The sequence below is a fragment of the Podarcis gaigeae genome, assembly GCF_964106915.1.
Source record: "Podarcis gaigeae genome assembly, chromosome: 9".
Taxonomy (NCBI): domain Eukaryota; kingdom Metazoa; phylum Chordata; class Lepidosauria; order Squamata; family Lacertidae; genus Podarcis; species Podarcis gaigeae.
The window spans coordinates 50,318,390-50,332,876 of NC_139685.1; positions in this window are offsets into that span (position 1 = coordinate 50,318,390).

Below are 14,487 nucleotides of genomic sequence, written 5' to 3' on the forward strand. Positions count from 1 at the left end.
TCTTGGAGGTTGAACGGAATCCATTCCAGAAGTCCATTCGACTTCCAAATGTTTGGAAACCAAAGCTCAGCTTCTGATTGGCTGCAGGAAGCTCCTGCAGCCAATTGGAAACCCCGTCGGATGTTCAGCTTCCCAAAATAGTTCACCAATCGAAACAAGTCACTTATGGGTTTGCAGCATTCGGTAGCCAAAACGTTTCAAAACTAAGCTGTTTGAAAACCAAGGTACGAATGTATATCCTAAATGGCAGAGGGTAACCTAACTAGCCTGTTGTCCAAGGTGCTACACAAATCCTTTTGAGTAACTAGCTAGCCCTAGCTACATGATTTTTGTTGTACCATGACACATTTAAATGTGCAGCTCAGTGAGCTACCATATTTGCACTTACCTGTGAAGGGTTATGTCATTCTATGAAATGCACATTGGTTGATGTGTGATGTGTGATGTTCTGGGACAAGGAGCCAAATTAGATTGGCTTGGATTTCCTTCCAGCTCTGATTAATTTTTAAACTTCACTTGTGTGCTGTGCCTTATTTACATAATTAAATAATCAATATATATATGGTAGACTCTAGAGGTGTGCTAATAATTTTCCTTGATGAGGTAGTTTTGCTTGTGGGGACTTGAGTACTCTGCACTTAATTTTTTTATATTGATTGAGGTGACTTGTAAATTATTCATCTAAATGCATACTCAATCTTGCAGAGACTTGGCAGAACAGAACAATTTGCTGGGAAATGGTGTGTGCCCTTAAAATGTTTTGCTTATATATGGAGAGAAGAAAATTAAATGGCTAATCCAGTGATCTGTTGTGAGGGTTATTGAAAACTACCACCACCAAGAAATCCAGGCTAATCCAGGTAGCCTGGAAGGTTCACTCCTTGTCATAGTCACAATATTTTAAAATTCAGTTCACTATCTGCCCTTTCCAGAAGTGGTACTCATTAAAAATGGAAATTGCTGTAGATGACAAATACATAATGTGATAGCAAAAGGTGAAAAGTGGTGGAGAAATGGTTGCATTAACCTGCCTTGCATAGTTATGGATTCCTCTGGAAGACATATTACAGCAGAACTGTAGTTGGGAAATGTTCAAAGTCAATGTTACTAAAGTTTGGGGGGAATGCAAAGATTCCCCATCGTTCTGCCGGGACACTGAGGTCCAATGCCAAGGGCCTTCTGGCAGTTCCCTCACTGCGAGAAGCAAAGTTACAGGGAACCAGGCAGAGGGTCTTCTCAGTAGTGGCGCCCACCCTGTGGAACATCCTCCCACTAGATGTCAAAGAGATAAACAACTACCTGACATTTAGAAGACAAATGAAGGCAGCCCTGTTCAGGGAAGTTTTTAATGTGTGATATTTTGATGTATTTTTAATCCTTGTTGGAAGCCAGCCAGATGGGCTGGTTAAAAAATAATACATCATTATTATTATTATTATTATTATTATTATTATTATTATTATCAGATATCTTTTTTATAAAGGCCAAAAAATTAATAACACAGAGCAGAAAGAGGCGAGCAGATGAAGACAAAAGAAGGAGGAGAACTTCCCATTCTTCATCTGTCAGCCATATGTAAAAATTTATTCAACACATCCACTCCAGGATAACACCCACAAATCCACTTTCTATAAACCAATATTATCTTCAGTCTTCAAACCCAAATATCATGTTCATTTTCTTTTTCACACAAAAGGTCTCTAAGCAGCCTCCAATCTTTAGTAAAAGTTGACAATGATTTTTCTCTGATTAAACACATCAACTTCACCATCTCAGCTAAGTCGAATAATTTTAACAACCATCCATGATAGGTAATGATGAATCTTTTCATCTTTGTGCTGTAATCATATATTGAAAAAGTCCCATAATCTTTTAAACTGTATATCCATAAGTCTCAGCAGGAACAGTTCTGGTTTCAGTTGAACATTAACTTTCAAAATCCTCTGTATCTGAGGATGTATTAGTATCCAATCTTTTAGCTTTTTTACACATCCACCAGGCATGATAAAATGTTCCTTCATGCTCTTGACACTTCCAACAAAGCATTCGGAACATTTTTGTCCATTCTAAATATCTTCTCAGGAGTTAGGTATCAAAGATAAATCATTTTTATTTTAAATCATAGTACAATGTGTATTTTAACCCTTTTCTTATAAATGTTCCCACTGTTCCATCCGCATATTATAACCAATTGGGGTGGGGGTGTTTTTTTTGCCCATTTATTCATTCTTTAACTTGTTCTTTTTTTTGTTTCAAATTTCAAGAAGGATTGCCCACAAAAGTTTCCAGAGGTTTAGAAGATCCAGAACTTTTTCACAATGTGTGGTGGAACTTTATGATTTATACCAATATAACTAATCTCAAGAACTCTTTGGAGCTACCATTGAGGGAAATAGGACCTCTTAATGTTTCTACCAACAGATGTCTCCTCACTCACATCTTCCGATTTTGCTGACAATTTAAGAGAATATATATGAGCAGTCACTCCACTCATGCTTCTCAGTAACTGGTATTCAGAGCCATACAACTTCTGATACTGGAGATCGTTCACAGCCGTTATGACCTGCATGGGAAAAGGTATTTTTGGAGTCTTGTGTTTTAAAATGGATATAAATTTATCCATTCAAGAACCATATCCCATAAGTCCAAGTGGGAAATGACCCAAATATTGACATATGCCTGTAAACTGTTCTGTGATTTTAAATAAAGGGTGATCTATACTTGAAATACATCATTCTTAATAGCAGTAGTAATAGTACCTGATCTCAGTGGGGCTAATGAGGCTGTGTGGGGTTAAATTATAGTTCTGATATACAAATGAAAAGTAGAAACCACAGATTGAGACTAAAACTTGGACACCAAGAGTCAGTGTGATGGAATGACTCATGTGATGGACCTGGCTGGGGAAATCAGAGCTCAAATCTCAACTCAGCCATGAAGCCTGTTGGGTGATATTCTGTCAGTCACACACTCTCAGCCTTAACTGTCTTAATGAAGCTCAAATGGGATAATGCAGGTCAGTGTTCACCAATATTTGAAAGATGAGGAGGATACGAATTGTATTGATAAATAAACATGTGGAACATATCATTGTAGTGCCGTAAAAAGGAGTGACAAACTCTTGAATTCCATATGTAAAATTCTTTTGTAAGTATAGGTAAAAGGCAGGTAACGGATGCATGTGTCTCAGATGTATGCGAGATCCAAGTTTGTCAATGGATTTTAATATCTTGCAATATGTTCTGCAATTTGCTAGTATTTCACACTTTATTACCACTTAGGCTTGACCTTTCTTTTTCTTTGTGTACTTCAGCTGCAACAGCATCTAAAGGTAAATAATTCCCTCACATGTTCAAGAAATGGCTGGTCAGGCTGCTTTCAGAGCATAACACTCTTCCAGATAAGTACTTGCCCAAGTAAAACCAGTAAAAAAGTTTTGTTTTCTGCTTTTCTTCCCCAACTGAAGCCAAGCTCTGCAGGATGACTTCAGCAAAACAAAATCAATAAAAAGTGCATCCAAATCCAATTTACTTTTCTTTCTTTCTTTCTTTTTTACTATGCAGCCTTTTAGATCTTTAATGACTGGATTGCATTGCTTCTTCTCTACTGCCTCTTTATTCCTGCAGTAATTGGATTTTTTTTAACCTTTGCACTGCACTTACACTGCTTTCTTCTTCTCCTCCTCACTTGTCCACCTGAACTTCTTTAGAAGTGCAGTTTATTAGGTTCCTAAGAGAACAGGATTGTTTTAGTTGTAATGGTAGCACCAAATAATATTTCCAAGAAACTGCATTGATAGCCCAACTTTTCCTCCAAGGAGAGGTGGCATTATTGTTTAATTCCCACACCAACCCTATGAGGTAGATCAGACAGTGACTGTCCCAAGGTCACCTAGTGAGTTTTATAGATGGCTGAGGCTATCTCTAGGCCCTAGTCTAAAGCTCTAACAACTATACCGCACTGGCTTTCTACCTTATTAACTCGCAGCAAAGATATTCCCCAACTAAAGGAAAAATAATTCTATACACTACTCATCAAGTAGAGATGGAAGGCGTTGCTGCAAAGAGTTACAATACACATTATTGAGGATCATCCTCACACCCAAATACTATTTCCTTCTTGGCGTAATTTACTACCTTTGCTGCATCGGGCTAGTGGGGGATACCACACTTTACTGTGTTTAGGCTCCTCATTTTCATTGTCAGGTGTGCATGCAGGAGCCAGGCCCTGTGACCAGGAATGGGGCCTTCCTAAGTTTGTTCTGAAGAGGCAAGGCGGGGCCTCACAGGTGAGGCGAATTGGTAACTCACAGCACCTGGTGGCAAGAGCTGGGAAGGGATATAAGGTCAGCATTTCCCTTCAGCTCTTTGCCACAGCAACACGTTCCCTGCCTTGCTCCTTGGACCCTTGACTTTGTGACTCCTTGCTTCCTGACCCTTGGACCCTTGGCTTCTGACTCCCAGCTCTCTGACCCTCGGACTCTTGGCTTCCCGACTCCTGGCTTCTGGACTCCCATTCCTGCTCCCACCCTGCCATCTTGTCCCTGGTCCTGACGTCCCTTGCTGGGACTTCGATCGCCCATGAACCAGACAGTGACATTCATCATGCGCTTAGAAATACCAACGGCAAGGGCCCAGCAGAAACTGACAGGGTAGAAGGAAGGGTGGCCAACAGGAAGTGGAGCCAGAGTCAATGACAGGCAGAACCCACTTGGTCTGCTGCTCCCTGCTGAGTTTGACAAAGGCAACACTGAGACTAAAGAGGAAGCAGCTGTCAGTAAGTGCCATCCACTGAACTGGTAGCATGTAAGAAGGCAGGCAGATCAGCTGACTGAAGTTAGTGGGGCAGTGTTCCATTCACCCTAACCAATCACCCTCCGTGGTGTGGGCCACCCAGATGATGTGTTTTACATTTCATCACAGTGACTTCAGTGCCAGTGCAGTGCTGACATGAAAACTAACCATACAATCTGAGTACCACTTGCAATCAATGCTTGTATCATTGCAACAAGGAAGCTTAATTATGGGAAGATAATGGGAAGGGTTCAGGCAGCTAATGGCTGTTGAAGGTTGAAGCATATATTGGGCCTTTCCCCATAAATAACCTGAAGTATGCATAATATTCCATCTGTGAGTAGGATGGTCTGTGTTCTACAAGGGCTGTGCAGCAGATCCAGTCAAATCTGAATCTGGTGAATTCGCATTGAGCCAGGATTCGGCCAGATTGGGTTGAGCCATTCCTGAGTCAAAACAGAGCTACCTACCCCAAGGGCAGTTTGGTGTCAGGGAGAGAGGGGAGAAGATGTGCCTGTGTGTGCCCCCTCATTCCCCCTTTCCTGCTTTAAACATGCAGCCAGGAGGGCAAAAAAAAAAAAAAAGATGCATGTCTCCCCCCACCCCACAACTGCATCATGATACAAGGCCACCAAGTCAGATCAGAGGCAGCATGCACTGCCCTATTTTTTCATCCTCAATTTGAAGAGCTGTCTGCTCCAAGTCTGGCTTAAATAATCCTTAAAAGAGAGAACAGGAGTCTTGATGCTACTCATCCAAAGCTCACATCTGGAGAGGAGACTGATTAGCCTTCCTTATGATGGCAATACAAATTAATTGATTAATTACCACTATTTCATTAAAATATTTATGTACTGCTTTTCATGTACAAAAACGAATACCAAAGTGGTGCCCACAATATTAAAACTTAACAACAACCAATAAAACAATACTGTATAATTTATATTTCAATGGTGCCCATTCCTTCCCCTTAAATCTGCAGCTATACTCCCCATATAGGTAAAGATAAAGGGACCCCTGACCATTAGGTTCAGTCGTGGCCGACTCTGGGGTTGTGGTGCTCATCTCGCTTTAGTGGCCGAGGGAGCCGGCGTACAGCTTCCGGGTCATGTGGCCAGCATGACTAAGCCACTTCTGGCGAACCAGAGCAGCGCATGGAAACGCCGTTTACCTTCCCGCCAGAGCGGTACCTATTTATCTACTTGCACTTTGACATGCTTTTGAACTGCTAGGTTGGCAGGAGCAGGGACCGAGCAACGGGAGCTTACCCCGAAGCGGGGATTCAAACCGCCAACCTTCTGATTGGCAAGTCCTAGGCTCTGTGGTTTAACCCACAGCGCCACCCGCGTCCCATACTCATCATATAGGATCTTCTACAGATATGTGCCCTTTTTGTCCCTTTCGGGGTGATGCCTCTCTTCCTTTTTGGTGCTGTACAAGTGGCCCCCCTAGCTGTGGCTGCATCAGGGTGTTTTCTGCTTTGTTTCATATACTGTTTCTAAACATTCCTTAGCTGTTATTTGCTGCTTGCATGTTCCATAGCTATCATTCCCTTTCAACGGAGCCAAGCAATGATAGCGTGGAGGGACAAATTGGGGTAAATGTAAGTTCTGCTTCATTCACTTCATGTTTATTTTCAATTACCTGATATGCAACACCAGCCTTCACAGTGTGGGAAATTGACTTCTAGGTACAATTCTAAATGGAAACCGATGTGCAGATGCAAATGGAACAAGGGAGTTCTTTCCACCATACACACAGGATGGGGGGGGGGGGGTTGTCTGCAAGATTTATGATATTCTTCATTTTCTGAGCTCCCATTTTGCCACGAAAGCTCTCTCTAGTCCACATAATCTCCTTTGATCGCTTTTAATGTTTCCATTTTATTCCAAGCTGCCTGAGCTTTGGCAATGATTATGGGGCACAGAACTTGCCAGATGATGTGAGCCCCTTGATGTTCTTGTGACACAGTTTAGTTCTTTCATATAAGAAATCATCCACCAAGTCAGAAATGGAAAAGATTTAGGCTGCAATCATATACTCACTTTCCTATGAGGAAGTCAGTGGGCCTTATTTCCTGAATAGGGTAGCCCTGTAAAGTAGGGTGCATTGAAGGTTTACGAAAGGTATCATAAGGGCAAGACTGGATAAGAGGCCATGATTTTGAACTACAGGATGATAGGGCCAAACTACATGATACAACGGAAGCACTGAACTTTTCCCCCACACCATTTTCCTGATAATAGTCATGGAGTTTCCCTGACAAAGTTGCTGTTAGCTCCATGAGGGAAACAAACCAGTGCAACAGGTCTTTCTTTTTTCTTTCATATTCCTGCCCCCCCCCCCCAACAAAAAAAAATCTAATGGGATGGGGGAATTTGATCCATGAAATATCAGAAAAAGAAAGCTCTGATTACCATCACCCTGCCTAGTCTATCATGTTGCACCTGTGCTGTAATTGGAATAGTCTAGAACAGGGGTCAGCAAGGCTTACCCGGCACGGGCTGGATCCCTCCCATGGAGATCCTCCGTGGGCCAGACCGGTGCAGTGCGATACCAGAAATCGCATCTGTGTATGTCTGCAGTGCCAGAAATCGCTTCTGTGCATGCCAGATGCTGAAAATAGCGCCTGTGCAAAAGCAATTTCCGGAGCCGCAGAACAGAGTCCCTGCGCCACGCTGTGCCGGTTTAGTGCAGCGTGTGGGGACTTGCTGAATGGGCAGCTTGGTTTGGGGGCGGCTTGTGGGCTGGTTAAGCGGCCTCTGTGGGCCGCTTCTGGCCCATGGGCCACAGGTTGGGTGCTCCTGGTCTAGAACAAGGGCGGGGAACCTGTGGCCTTTCCAGATACTGATGTCCTACAACTCTCATAGTTTCTGGCCCTCGGCCATGCTAGCTTAGGCTGATAAGAGTTGAAGTCCAACAACAAAAAGAGGGCCACAGGTTCCCCAATACCTGGTTGGGTACATCTGAAGAGCACCAAGCTGACAAAACAACATACTTCTACCTTTACCTTTATTTATTGCATTCATAGCTCACCTTTCCTTCAAGGAGCTCAAGGTGGCATACATGGTTTTTGCTGTCCCCCCTCCCTATTTCATCCTCACAACAACCCCATGAAGAATCCCAGAAAAGCAACAGCTCATTAGCACAGCTGCACGTGTTTTTCATGTAGTATGTCTTGGATTAAACCCTTAGCATTTCCAGTTAAAAATCACAAGTAGCAGGTGATGGGAAAGAACCCTGCTTGTAGGTTTGGGGAGTTGTTGCCAGTAAGACTTAATGTTCCCATGTTCTGACTCAGGGTAAAGTAACTTCATACATTTGTGTTCATTCTTTGCATCTATTTTTCTGCTGCGTAACACAGATCCCTGCACATGAATTAAGTTTCTCAGGAAGAGAGTCTGAAGAATTGGAGGAAACAGTGGTTGCAAGAGATGAAGTTCTAGGTCTTAGTGACAAATGAAAAATGAACTAATTACTGGGTCCAGGTGTGAGATGAGTGTTCTTGTGCTTAGGAGATTTTCATTGGCATGTCATCGGCCAGGGTGAAAACAGGATGCCAGACTAGCTGGGCTTTTGCTCTGATCCAGCAGGGTTCAATCATGTACTTGGCCTTGGGCAAAAATACTTAGTCACATGATCAAATAACACAGCAAGCACTGAGAAAGAGTGACTTTGAACTAGCTCTTCTTTACTGTATCTCTGAAGACAGGTGTGTACTATGGTTCTCTCTGTGTTCTTTGGAGGATAGCTAGTTATCAACTTTTGGCAACATTCCCCCTGTGATTATGTTGTTTTGGAGGAGCCAAACCAATGCACGCACACCTTTCAAAATGCCAGTTTAATCCTGAGAGATCTGCTCAAAGTCATGTTTGCAGTAAAGGCAGAGATTATTTTTCTTGAAAACAAACCCCTGGTAATACTATTGATTGCTGCTTAGAATAGTAAGCAGCTGTTACAGTCTGTGTGTGGAGGGGGGGGGGAGTTCTCAGAAAAGGAAAGCTTTTCATGCACTTTGTACAGCTTCTTTGGTTCAGCACTAAACAAGAGTTGTAGTTTAGTTTACTTGTTAGGTAAACCTTCAATCATCTTTGCTGGTTGTAGTTTTATTTAGGTGTGTTCGTCAGGAAAGAGATGGGGCAGTGTGAAGCAGTACAAGGTTGGTGAGGTCTGTCTGAGGAGTTCTAGGTTGGTCACCACTGCCATCCCAAAGCTACTCTGACCTTGCTATCATTGACTGACCTCATCCTGATAATTCTGATCACTTCCAGGAGGATGCCACTGTTCCTACTCTTCCATCCCCATCACAAGCCACTGCTAGTTGACATGCAATGGCATTAACATGGTTGTTGGAATGCAATAGTATCCAGTGTTTCACTGTACAGTGGTACCTCGGGTTACAGATGCTTTAGGTTACATACGCTTCAGGTTACAGACTCTGCTAACCCAGACATAGTACCTTGGGTTAAGAACTTTGCTTCAGGATGAGAACAGAACTCGTGCTCCGGCGGCGCGGTGGCAGTGGGAGGCCCCATTAGCTAAAGTGGTACCTCAGGTTAAGAACAGTTTCAGGTTAAGAACGGACCTCCAGAATGAATTAAGTTCTTAACCTGAGGTACCACTATATTTGATAACTAGCATGCACAGAACTCTGTTATTTGGAGGCATTTCACATTCAGAATGTAAATTTAAGTTTGAAATTCAAAGTGTCACGTTCGCAATTTGAGTGGTGAGATTGCTGGTGAAATTTGTATATTTGTTTCAGTCCCATTTCCTTGCTGTGATTCATCAAATCAGCTGGGTGAAATACTGTTGAGTCATCAAAGCAGGAGACATTGGATTGCAACCACGTGGAATAGACCCTTAAATTCTAAGGGATCAGTCCAGTTCTACCTTAACCTCAAGCACAGCACCCATGTGTGGTTTCCTTCTATTTCCTCATATCTCCCCTGCCTATGCACAGGTTTGGATACATAGGCAGGCAGTTTGAAAAACACTTAGTGGAACGCTCTGCATTGCCCCTGAAGTTTTAGCAGATTATTTCAACTATATTTCAGCCTTGTGACCCTGAATTACAGTTATGATCTAGTATAGAGATTAAAGTTTGTTTTTTTTCTACAGTTCTGTGTTTCCCACGCTGCAGCTGTGTGTTCTTTGGGCCATGTTCAGTGGAGGGGATGACTTTTGCATCTAAATGTAAAAATGAGATGCCCCCACATTTCTCTCTACCGTCTCCACATGGGCTGAAGGGTGCCATAAGGGGAGAAAAACTCAACAGCTTAATGTAGCCTGCAACCAACCAGAAGCTTTTCTGAAAACAGACCACACTAACCAGTTTCTGTCGTCTGTTGCCTTCATCTTTTTCTTGATAAAGAGTCTTGGTGATAGCAATAGAATTATATGAGTGTCTGCAGAGATAAGAGGGCACAAGATAAACAGTGTCTCCCCTGCCCCCCAGTACTGCTTAGATGGAAACCTTTATAGCATTCTCGAACATATTTCTCAACCAACAGCTCTGGAATTAAGAGCAAGTCTCCCCGTTTCCCCTTCTTACATGTGCCATTGCATGCTCAAGGAGATTTCCCATGCTTAGTTTTTTTTTTAAAAAAAAGATTCTTTCATACAAAACAATTTACATAGAATGTAAACAAAACAAATTCACCTCATTGTGCTTTTTGTACTGTACTAGTCTATATGCATTTTTATGATTCTTTTCAGTTAATTACCGGGGGGAGGGGGGAAGGGGGATTCTTTATAATTTCCTTAAACTTCAATATTCAATCCAAATCTGTCAGGAGATTTGTGTTATTACAGTACTTTTTAAGATATTTTTTGAACATTGTCCAATCTTTACTAAATGTCTGGTTAGTATTTCCTCTTATTCTCCCAGTCACCCTTGCAAGTTCTGAATATTCTATCATCTTTGCTTGCCAATCAGTTTTTGTGGGGATTACATCACCTTTCCATTTTTTTTTTTTTTTGTTATTAAAATCCTTGCCACTGTGGTTGCGCACATAAAGAGGGTTCTGTGTTTTTTTATATATATCAATTTGATACAGTATTCCCATGCTCAGTTACTATGCTGAAGGTCTGTGGATTTTTGGCACTCAAAAACTTGAAAATATCTTCAACCCCCATGGCCACTGAATGCTTTTGGAGGTGGGGAGGGGAAGCGATGAGACCAAGGAACACACTTCTGCTCGTGCCATCTTGCCTTTGTAGCAGCTCCGGTGCTCCAGATACTTTGCATCTTAGTCTGCTCTTTCTATTTTAGCATCCTGGCTGTGATTTCAGATGCAGACATCAGCTGTTAATACAGAGACAGAGCAATAAAACAAGTGCCTCTAATGACTCTCCAAGCAATAAACTTCAGAGGTGCTGCTTCATGTATAAAACGATCTGAAAGACTCATGGGATCAGTGTTGGGGTTTGGATTGGGGGGGGGGGTTTCCTAAGTTTGAATTCAATGTTGATTTTCTGTTTGCAAAATGAAAACTGTACTGAATCTCATCATTAGTCATTACAATCATTGGAGAATGGACACATGGCATATATACATGATGTGCACAATTTGTGACAAGTGGTTTTCTAGAGAGCGGTAGAGATGGATTCAGGAAATGAACGTCCTGTAGAAATTAGTTTTTTTGCTGCCAAGGAAGTGATTATGGGAAGTTAATAAGCAAAACATTCAGCTTTTAAAAATTGTACTTTTTTTTTACAAATGGGAGAGCCAGGGGAGCCAGTGAAAGAGTGAAGTAGAAACCCGTTTGATGATGCTACTTATGAATGTATAATTGTATAATTATCCTTTAAGGCTTTTCTGCAATGTGTTACCTGTACTAGCTATCAGGAATGTGCAAAAAAATAAAAATAAAATTAAATCTCACACAGGTGAGGGTAAGGTTAATTCTTGCTCAGGGATTGGGATTGCTTTGGATTTTCTGCCCTTCAACCATCTGCAGGATTTTAACTATGGTATATGTCTCTGAAGACTCTTGTTATCCTGTAGCTTTTATAAGGATGCCATGTTAATGATTAAGATGGAATCCCAGCGGCAGGAATTGGTTTCCTGTGCTAAATTACTTTTAATGGGTTGGGGCTGGGGGTTGTGTGTGTGTTGTTTTTACAAAAGGTTTTTTTAAAAAAAAACTGCAGTTCATCCAACTGTCTTTAATTAACTCCTTTAACAGTTCACACAAGTCATCCCATAATCCTTAGGGGAAAGAAGAACTATCTGTAGGAGAGGGAACAGAGGAAGGGCATAGGATTCTCTTGTTTTATCAAATGTCCTGGATTTAAAATGTCACTCCTAGAGAAAATTCTCCAGGCTTGCAGTCACTGTGAGATAAGCCACTGCTATAATTAATTTCCTTTCACCTTTCACTGAACAGTTTTTAATGGTGTCTTTTAAATAAGCACTGCTTCCCGACAGCGATTACTTTCTTTTCTTGCTGCAAATGTTTTGAAAGTCTGCGATAAACAGACTAGGCTCAGCATTTGGCAAGGCTTTTGGTTTAAGGATTCAGAACATCTTTCCAAATCTTATTCTGCTGTATAAACAAGACATACTTGACACAGATGGTTCCTGTGCCAGCTAGAATAATTATCAAGGTAATTTAAACCCTATTTTGGTATAACAAGCAGTGACTCATGTGTGGTAAGGTGGGTTGAGCGGTGACGTGTACAGAGCTCTTTCTTGTTGGGTCACACGACAGCCACGGGTGTGAAGGAAATTTAGTGCGACATGGTAGCATATTGATCAAAAAGCCACCATTGTGGAATACTACTGTGTAAAAAGAACACTAGAAATTGGGGCAGAACTGCTAGTATTATGACCAGCAGAAGGAACACAATAAACCCTACATCTGAATGCAGCTTAGGTTACTGAAATTCATTCTTAACTTTTCCTTCCTCATTGCTTCCCTTCCTGCCTTTTTCAGCAAAAACCTTATCTTTTGTCTGTGATACTCGGTAAAGTAGTGATGGCGCTGAATAAAGTGCCATCCTCATGATGGGAATATTGAATAGCTAGAAGTTGGCCTGTATGCAGTAAACAAAGCTCTGGAGACAGCCACTATTGTTGTGAGCTTTTAAATAGATTTTTTTGTTAAAAATATTTTTCCTATACTGTATATAATGCACGGACCCAGATACTGCAAGTATGTGTATAATCCTAATTATAGGCTTATATGCACTCATTTGTACATTTGGTTAGCCATGGCGACTATTCCACAATAAGTTTAGTGAAAGACTTCATTGAATCTACATTTCTTATTCCACCAGGTAGTCACAGACTATTTCGCACGTATAGGGTTAATACACAGGACTTTTCTGGCCTGAGGATGTAGCTTTCATCCAGGTTTGTTGAGCTCTGATAATAATGCTTTTCATAAGTTCAAATGTTCTGCCATGAGAAGTCATATGCACACACATACAGGCTGATGAACACACAAGCAAATGAGAAAAGCTTTTCTATATTCACTTCTGTATTTATCGTTTTTTGTTTTTGTATTGTAAACCATCTGTGATCTTCAGATGAAGGGCAATATGGAAATAGGATTTAAATAGAAATATGATGTGCTTCACCTTCATAGAGGAGACTGCGACCAGGTGACCTGTCTGCCTGCTCTATCTGTTGTCCAGGGACTAACTTTTGATAGGCAACCATCAAAGCCTCCAATCTCCCATTCCGATGGTCCTATCTCAAAACTGTGCTTAAATTAGAGAGCCCTTCAAAGAGAGGACTCTTTCAAAGAGGGGACTGCCATCTGTAAAATAGGACACCCTAAGATCAGGGCAGATCTTGCCTTGCCAAAGACGAAAGCAACACCTAACCTAGTATAATATATAAGGTGGTCATAACCTTAGGTGGCAGTGCAGGGGGAAATAAAATGTTCAGATTATCATAAATTACACCACTTTTACTGCACCGCAAGTAACTCAGCAAAAATGTTGCATTTCAGTTGCTCTTGGGATGTGAGGCATTCTTATATTGTTATTTATAAAGGCTCCTTAGCATCTCCCCACTTCCTGGATAAACCATTCTGAGACTTAGATTTGACACAGAGCAGTAACTTATGCTCTATATTCCCATTCCTAGAATGGCTGTTAGAAGGTGATGTGGCCCTTTATGGCCGTAACTCAAATAAGAGAATTTACCAATATGCACCACTGATGTATTTATGTATCAACTGAGATGGAGCTTGATTTCCTCAAGAGCTCATCCATGCTGAACTTTTCCAAAACGATTGCGTTACGATACCACTTCCTAATAAATCTATTAGGTAGTCTGCACTGTTCATATCTCAAACCTGATCAGCTACCTGAATGGAAACTTAAGTTGGAAGTTTTATCTTTTGAATGAGAAAAGAAAGCTAGGGGTTCTGAGCCACTGGTACCTGATGGGTACCTGTTTGGTATCTGCTGGAGTGTGCAATCCCAAGGCAGATGCTAGTACACAGCAAATGAGTCCAAAGTCCAGTCAGGCCAGGTTCCCACCTCTACAGCCAATCCAGGGGTCAGGACACCTGGAGGTCAGCCCTGCACGAGTTTAATCCTGAAGCACAGTCCCTGGAACATCCAACAGACCCAGCACCTCAGCTCTGCTTCCCTTGTATCCCTTGTCGGCTGATTGCAGCATTTGGGCTTGATGAGGCAGGTGACCATCACCTGTTCTGAGCTTACTCCAGCTGAG